Source organism: Pavona decussata, unplaced genomic scaffold (assembly GCF_977016875.1).
Source record: "Pavona decussata unplaced genomic scaffold, jaPavDecu1.1 SCAFFOLD_34, whole genome shotgun sequence".
NCBI classification, from domain to species: domain Eukaryota; kingdom Metazoa; phylum Cnidaria; class Anthozoa; order Scleractinia; family Agariciidae; genus Pavona; species Pavona decussata.
The window spans coordinates 842,501-850,313 of NW_028145457.1; the positions used below are offsets into that span (position 1 = coordinate 842,501).

The 7,813-nt window shown below is 39.0% G+C and overlaps 1 pseudogene; it reads left to right on the top strand.

Annotated features, from left to right (window-relative positions):
- The window catches only part of LOC146484353 (uncharacterized), a 5,522-nt pseudogene extending 455 nt beyond the window's left edge, over positions 1-5,067 (top strand).
- The last annotated feature ends 2,746 nt before the right edge of the window (positions 5,068-7,813 follow it).

Here is a 7,813-nt window from a genome sequence, read left to right on the forward strand (position 1 = left end):
TGCAATTTCTGACAAACAAATAACCTATCAGTCAGGCTGACATTGCAACTAACTCACTAAGATCTGTTTAAATTTCATACAATTTTTGGTCCCTGGGTTATGTTCAGGACGTTACAGTATTGCTGACTTACTCCACCTTCTCACATTTCTTTCAGGCATCAAGCTATGCAACGGCGGCGGAATCTTCCAGGGGAAGTTCTGAGCCACGCACTTGAAGTTTTTTCCCTAAAATCAACGAGGAACAAAGCACTCAAGAAATTAAAACATCCTCCGGTAAAACTTTCAAAGCCAAAAGGACAACGACAACAAAGGTACAATTTTAACATACAGACTCATCTAGTTCTAACCAAAAAATCTATTTGGTTCTGCCTTTTTTTGGTGGAAGTGGGAAGAGGTAAGGCGGAGACAAAATAAACGTCATTAGCGGTAGATACACTAAAAAGCTCATTCTGTTGTGTATAATTTCAGATACCCAAGGGACGAAAAAACGAAGAGATGGAATGGTGGGAATCCACAGAAGAATACAACCCCGGGATGAGTTTATGGAGAGGACAAAAAATATCCGATGACACATCTTCTTATGGATCGGATCTTGAAATAATTGAAGAAAAGGAAACTCCACAAGACAAGTCATCAAAGGTATGTAGGAGAAATTTATTCGCATTTTTAACTAGAAAATACAGAACTTCCACACTTTACCTATACAGCCCCTGCCTTTTTTTATTTACAAATGCAAGCCGGAAATTACCACCACGGTTGCAGATGTGAGTGATTAGAGTGTGGTTGAAATAAGCTCCGACAATGGCATGGAGGTCGACGCGCCCCTTAAACAACCCACCAGGAAAAGACAGCATATTTAATCAGTAAGTGATTGAATACTGACTGACGAAACTGAACACAGAATAAAACGACTGTCCCAATATTCTTCCTCCTTGATTCCTTTTGCAACGCAGTACATCGTATTGGTTTTTACAGTAAGACCTAGATGATCACTTATTTACGTTGCATCCTCTTACCCAGACCCTATTTGCACAATCCTGCGCGCCGAAAAGCACTGGTCAATTTTTAAAAAAATTAGGCAACCCATCGATCTGAAAAATTTGGTTGTCACGTGACTGTTCCTACGTCCGTCTGTTGGTATGTATGCCCATCCTCATACCTTGAAAGATAATAGAGAAGACCATAAACTGTAGGCACCTCTGTGGACATTCATGTTATAATTAATTGATAGCTGTGCAGTATCACGTAATGAAACAATTGGTCGTTTTCTGAGTTTCTTATCCAAGAAAAAAATCCTCTTTTCCCCTTATGGTTAATTATTGAAATAAGTAGCTCTGCTCTTACTAGTAGCTTAAAGCCGTGCATGCAAAGGAAATTTAGAAAAAAAACGTCAATGCGTTTATTTGTCTGCTAAGATTGCAGAATTTTTAAACACAAAAAATTTATCTGAACCAAGGAATGTTGTGTAGATATCATTTGCGAAAAGTCATTGTTGTAGGTTCTTTTAGGCTCGATTACCAGCCGCTGTTGGAGAGAGCGGCAGAAAACGAACCTAATTTTTTTTTAATACAACAGGATGACAGCATCAAAGAATTAATCGCCAGTGTAAGTGGACTAAGTTCCAATGACAACACGCCTCAAAAGCCACGTCTACCAGCAGTTAAAAGACCTAAAGAGGACACCCAGGGGTCACCCGCAAAGCAAAAGCTATTTGATGAAGAGTACATAATCATTCTTTTATTGATGTAATAGAGTGTTGCGTTTAGGTTAATGGTTTTCTGTTTTGATAAAAATGTCAAGGGAGTAAAAACAGGGAACTGCCCTCAAGATCATTACAAGTGCACATGAAAATAAACGTCTATTTTGTTGTTTGGGAGGGGTAGACTAGATGGCTGCATGCAGATGTGTTAGTGGGGGTTATTATGGTACAATATGAAAATAGTTGTGGTGTTTTATCAAAAATCTATGCTTCTTAAAGAGTTTTCATCCTGAAGCGTCAATGACCTTTTGCATTTATTGGTAGAGATAGTGACAGCAATGGGGACATCAGCGTTTTAAAAAGGGACGTAGACTGTATGCCAACCAAGACGAAATTGACAAACTCAAGCCAGTTCAGGTGAAGAAGGTTCCCCTGGCTCCTCAAGGTCCTGTAAAGTATGAAGTGCAATACAATGATGCAGACCCTTTGTCAGTGGTTGTAGACAATTGGAAGTGGGGTAGAGCACAACCATGCAAAAGAGCGGGATTTTGCAAGGGTGGTAGAAGGATGCTTCAATTGTGTCTCGGTTCGCTAGAATGCGCAAACAAGAAGTGCGCATATTTAAAAATTCATAAGTCTCCAAACAAAGTCGATTTTAATCGGTCAAAACGTTGCGTTCACTGTCACAGTGAAGCCATAAAAAAGCATTGTTCAGCAAGAAAATATGTTGAAAACGACCGGTGCCACAAAAAAATGACAGTAATCTACTTACAGGAACACGATTGCTCTCCAAAGCAACAAGAAGATAAGCCGTCTAAAGGGGATCTAGAAAACATTCTCTGTATAAAACCTACTAAATCAGCAGGCCAACTACAGTTGGACGTCGTACGCGAGGCCTTACTTAGTGGTAAAGAAGTAGACGAGGTGAACCAGATAGCTTTAAGATACAGCAACAAAAAACATCTTCAGTATATACAGAGTACCATTAACAAGAAAAAGAGACCTGGAGGATCGGAAATCAAAGCTGTTCAATTGCTTAAGGACGATTTTATTGCCAGAAAATTAGATGAAAATTTAATTATGTGTGTTGGCGACGATTATGTCATTCTTTCGTCCAAGCATAAGGTGCGATTAGGTGCACTCATTACTCTTGGCATTGTTGACTAACCAGTATGCCTCGATGGCTGTGAAAGCCGCGCACAACACTACACAGAAATTGAGATGATTGCTTACGACCCCATCTTGAGACGCAATGTCAAATTAGTCAGTATGTTTGCAGCCAAACCAGGTGAAATTTCAGATAACATAAAAAAAATGGTGCAGTCTTTTAATGCGGCCGTTAACAATGTTCTCCCAAAAGTGGCTGGCCAATATAATGTAGATACTGAAGACGCCTTAGGACAGGGATTAGATCCAAAATCATACGTCGGTGATGAAGGTGGTGCTCTGTGGCGCGGTCTCTGCTTGGTAAAGGGGAAAGACGTAAAAAACAAGACCATTTCAGACTTTTTCCATTTCAAACAAGACATCAACCGTAATTCCATTTACTTTGGCGACCAAAAAAGTAAAAAGAAATTCAAATCAATAATGATGGATGCGTATAATTCTCCTACCTCTTTGCAGGCAGCAGATGTGGAAAAACGACTTGTAAAACTTACTGAGAAAAAATCAACACACGTAAAAAAAAAATTAATTCTTTTAAGGCATGGTGGTGGCGAGGAAAAGCGTGTTAGCAAAAATGGTGCCGCACACATTCATCGAGCAAAGCATCCTCTGCAGAGGTGGCAAATGCCAAGTCTTTGCACGCGTCTGGATATAGGAAAAGTCTGCTGGGGTGGTAACCGTGGAATGCGCAAGTGTTGTTTTGGAGGGTGCAGAAAACAAGCGGCAATCTCTTGGCCTAAAAACAGAAGGTTGTGGCTTTTCCGTCGCAGACCGCTCTGAGAAGCAATCCCTTTGCATGGCCAGAGCGAGGGAAGCGTCGGCCGACGCAATTTAACAAATCGCGGAGAAGGCAGAGCTTATAATTGATGATGACTTTGCATTGGAAGCTGACGACGTTGAAAATGCACAGCAACAGTTTAAAATTAACACGAAAGACACTCACAGGGCGAACAAAAAAAATCAAAAACAAGAAAGTAAACAAGTTAAGAGAGTGAACGATGGACGCGTGACAAAAAAAAAATTGATCCACAACAAGGTTGAAGGAGTTCACATGAACCTACTTCATTGTGATTCCCCTATGACCACATTCAATTTTAAAGTGCTTGATACAATGGGGTATCTCGAAGGGATTTGCATCAGAAAGGAATCTGCCATCTGTTCATCTGTCTGGTGCAAAAAGGAATGTCACCACCTGATGTGGATTTTCCACAATTTGTTTAACTTTGATAAAGAGCAGCCAATTATGTACCAGTCAAAATTCACTGATCAACAGTGGAAACAAATAATTGAGGCGTTCCCAGAAAACGTCCCTCTGCCTAAAGTGACTTGTCCTTCAGAGGATGAGCAACAATATAAGATAAACAAAAGAACATCTAAGAAAGACGCTAAATGCTCCACCTGCAAAAAAGAATTATCAGAGGGTAATATCCAAGCCACAACAGAAGGCCCTTACAAGACAATACAGAAGTCCTGGATTAAAAGAACATTCTTTTATTGCCCTCGTTTGCACTGCATGGGAAAACTGCCGAGGAATTCTTTTATTTGCCCATATAAAACTGGAATGACACTGTTAATCGAAACGCCTTTGACTGAACAGCAAAAGAAAGAAATAGACTTGAAAACTTGACCTATTCAAATAATTATATCACCTGCTGCCGCTCTCAAAAACGTCATCACGGACGGTGGGCTGATCATTTGTTAGTTTACATGTTCAAAAACATCTCAGTAAAATAGCACCTGTTGCATTTGCGAAGTGATCTTTTTATGCCTATCTACTATTAACTTTTCAAACGAGATATTTCAACTCTGCAAAGCAAGACTCTCACCTTGTTAGTACCCAGCTAGGTAAAATAAACCTAGAAAAACAGCCAATGGAGTAAGTCAGTTCGACTTCCACCATGGATTCCAGATTTCTTGAATCTCCCAGAGAAACACAAAATGGTTCCAGAAATATCTGGATGAGAATAAATTTCTCCTTTCTTTGTTTGGCTCTGTTTTGCTAATTGGACCAAAAGATTGCTTAAGTAACAGAAGGTATTATGAAATCGGCGGTTCCAAAAAATCGGGATTCTACTGTAATTTTCCATATTGTTGTAGGGAAATTGTGAGCAGCAGCACCAACAATGATAACAACAACAAAAATCGTCTCTGTCTCTAAAGACTACTAAGAGTGCGTGACTTCGATAGTGTAATGTAATCTATACAATGTTTTTCTTACGTTTAAATTGTGGCTCACATGACTCGCACGTTTTTTCTTACGTTAAAACCATGGCTCGCATGGCTTGCACCCTGGCTCACATGGCTCGCATCTTGGCTCGCACGACTCGCATGGCTTGCATCGTGACTCGCATGACTCGCTGGCTCGCATATTAGTACAACTCTTATATTGGCCTCTTCTCAGGATACTCTAAGGATGTTTCTGACCATTGTAACTGGCGCTCCTTGCCTTCCATATTTTGGTCTGCAAACACTATCAGTGAAATTGTCTGAGCAATTATCTATCTTTGCTTCCAGTTGTTTGTGTAAGATTACACTGCCAAAAACATTTGTCGATAAGGATCATTTTAAGTTGGCTGTTGAGGCAGTTTTGAAAAGTCATTTAATTGTATTTAAAACACACTAGTAACTTTTTCAAATGCTTCTCTTGTTCAAGTATGACAAGCGATTGTGAACTTTCTGCTCACACTGAAATGAATAAACCTGGTGCATTTTGTGACACAAAATGACCAATTTATGCCTTTTGGGACTTCAAAATTTGTTTGAAAGCTTTACTGTTCATGTTACTGAAGCTATACACACGAGGTCCATGATGACTTTGAGCTGAGCGCACCTTTCTGAAGGAGCTCCATAAAATGGAAAGGACTTTTGGATTTTTGTTTGGATATGGGTAGTTTCCTCGTTCATTTTGATTGCTCCTCCGCCCTCAAGTAACATGCCTGACACGGAGGAACAAAAATCTGAGAAGAAAAAGAGGGAGAAGAAAAGGCAAAGAGTCAGTAGCTCTGAAGACTGCAAAGAGACCAACGCCATTGTTGAACTAACAAATCGGAATTTCAACGTATCATTAATAGAATTGCTTAAATTGAACAAGTGAAAAACCAAAAGGCATGCATCACGAAACTAGAGACGAAATAAACACTGGCTAAAGAAGAAAGTAAAAAGCTTAAATACACGTCCCAACAACTTGAGAATTCACTTCAATTCACACAGAAAGAACAAGACGAAGTATTAGAACACACCGATCAATGAGTGCGAACGCAAACAAGCCATGCACGATAATGGCTTAATAAAGCAAGGAATCTACAGCTGCAGGTGGAATATAATATTCTACAAAATTCCTCAGCAACTAGAAGAAAACTTTGCTGCATTAGTTAAACAAGTTCTTGTCAAAGACCTCACAAGGGTCTCGTATGAAGTTGAATCCTTTATGTTTTACAGTGTTCATCGCTTAGGAAAATGTAGTAGAGGATGACCAAGGCCCATAATTGCTCGCTGCATGTACTGTTCCGACAGAGATAAAGTCTGGAAGCTACGCCGAAACTTAAAAAGATCTCAAGTCAACATCGGAAGATCTTTCAGTGCAAAGATAACTCTTGATGATTGTCAAATCGTTTTAGCTAATGTTTACGCTCCAAACAACATAAATCAGCAAGTAAAGAGTTACAAAAAAAAACTCAGCAAGTTTGTACAGGAAATGATGATTATTGGCGGAGACTTCAATTGCGCTCTTTCACCAAGTGACAAAGAAGAAGGAAATCCTACTTCAAACAAGTTACCGGTTATAAATGAAATTGATAAGTAGTGTCACCTTTACAGCAGTGCGATATTTGTCGCTCTTTAAATCCAAACACTAAACAATTTACCTGGAGAAACAAGTCATTTAAAGTGCAGTGTCGCCTAGATTACTTCCTAGTTTTAAAACAGCTTAGCAGCACCACTATTAATAGTGATATCTTGTGCCGATGGATAAGTCTAGGTCTAGTAGCTATGTATTTGTGTAGAAATTTCAAGATTCATCAATGTCTAACCGTTTTCTTGTACATCCTCTTTGCGATAGTATAGCCCACCACCATACCTAGTTCTGCTTACCTTTTATTTATCATGTCTCACCTACTAAACCGTCCAGAAATATTTAATTTTTCGTCTGTTCTTTATTTATTTCTGCCAAGGGTTTTCAAGTCTACGGATTGAATCAAATTATTAAATGTTGCTTGACAACCTAAGTATAGATGGATCTTTAAGTTAGAACTCTGAATGTCTGAGGTTTAAACAAATCGTGCAAACAAAGACAGTTATTTAGATGGCTGCATCAACAAAACGCTGATGTAATTTTCCTCCAAGGAACATACTCTTCAACACAAACAATCAAAATCTGGGAAAATGAATGGGGCAAGAAAATATGTTATTAAGTCTTAAAAATCTTCCGCCCCACAGCTGACAAAAGGTTAACAGAGTGCGGTTACGACCTTAATCAGCATCGCATAATTTAGTGTCTACCTTTTCATCCTACGAAAGAAATCAAATTAGCAATTTCTGAGTACAAGATTTTGTTCAAGAATTTGCCGGGCTGGAGCTAAAAACCTTAATTGTCGGAAGTTTTAATTACGCTTTTGTAAACGGCTCCTTGTCTATGTCCCAGCTACGAGGTACCATTTCGCTTATTCCAAAACAAAAAAAAAACCAAACCATCCTTGAAAGCCTTGAACCAATATCCCTCTTAAATGTAGATTACAAAATTCTCACTAAAGTTTGGCAAATCGTTTAGACAAGGTATTACCTAAAATAATAAACCCTGACCAATACATTGATACAAGACATGTTTTATTTGGAAAAAGAAAATTTCCCATCGAGTGGAGTTACTTGGAGAAAGCTCTCACGCTGTTCAACTTTGGGCCAGATTTTCTGCAACAATTATACTCCAACAAATTTCAGTTGTGTTCTAAACAATGG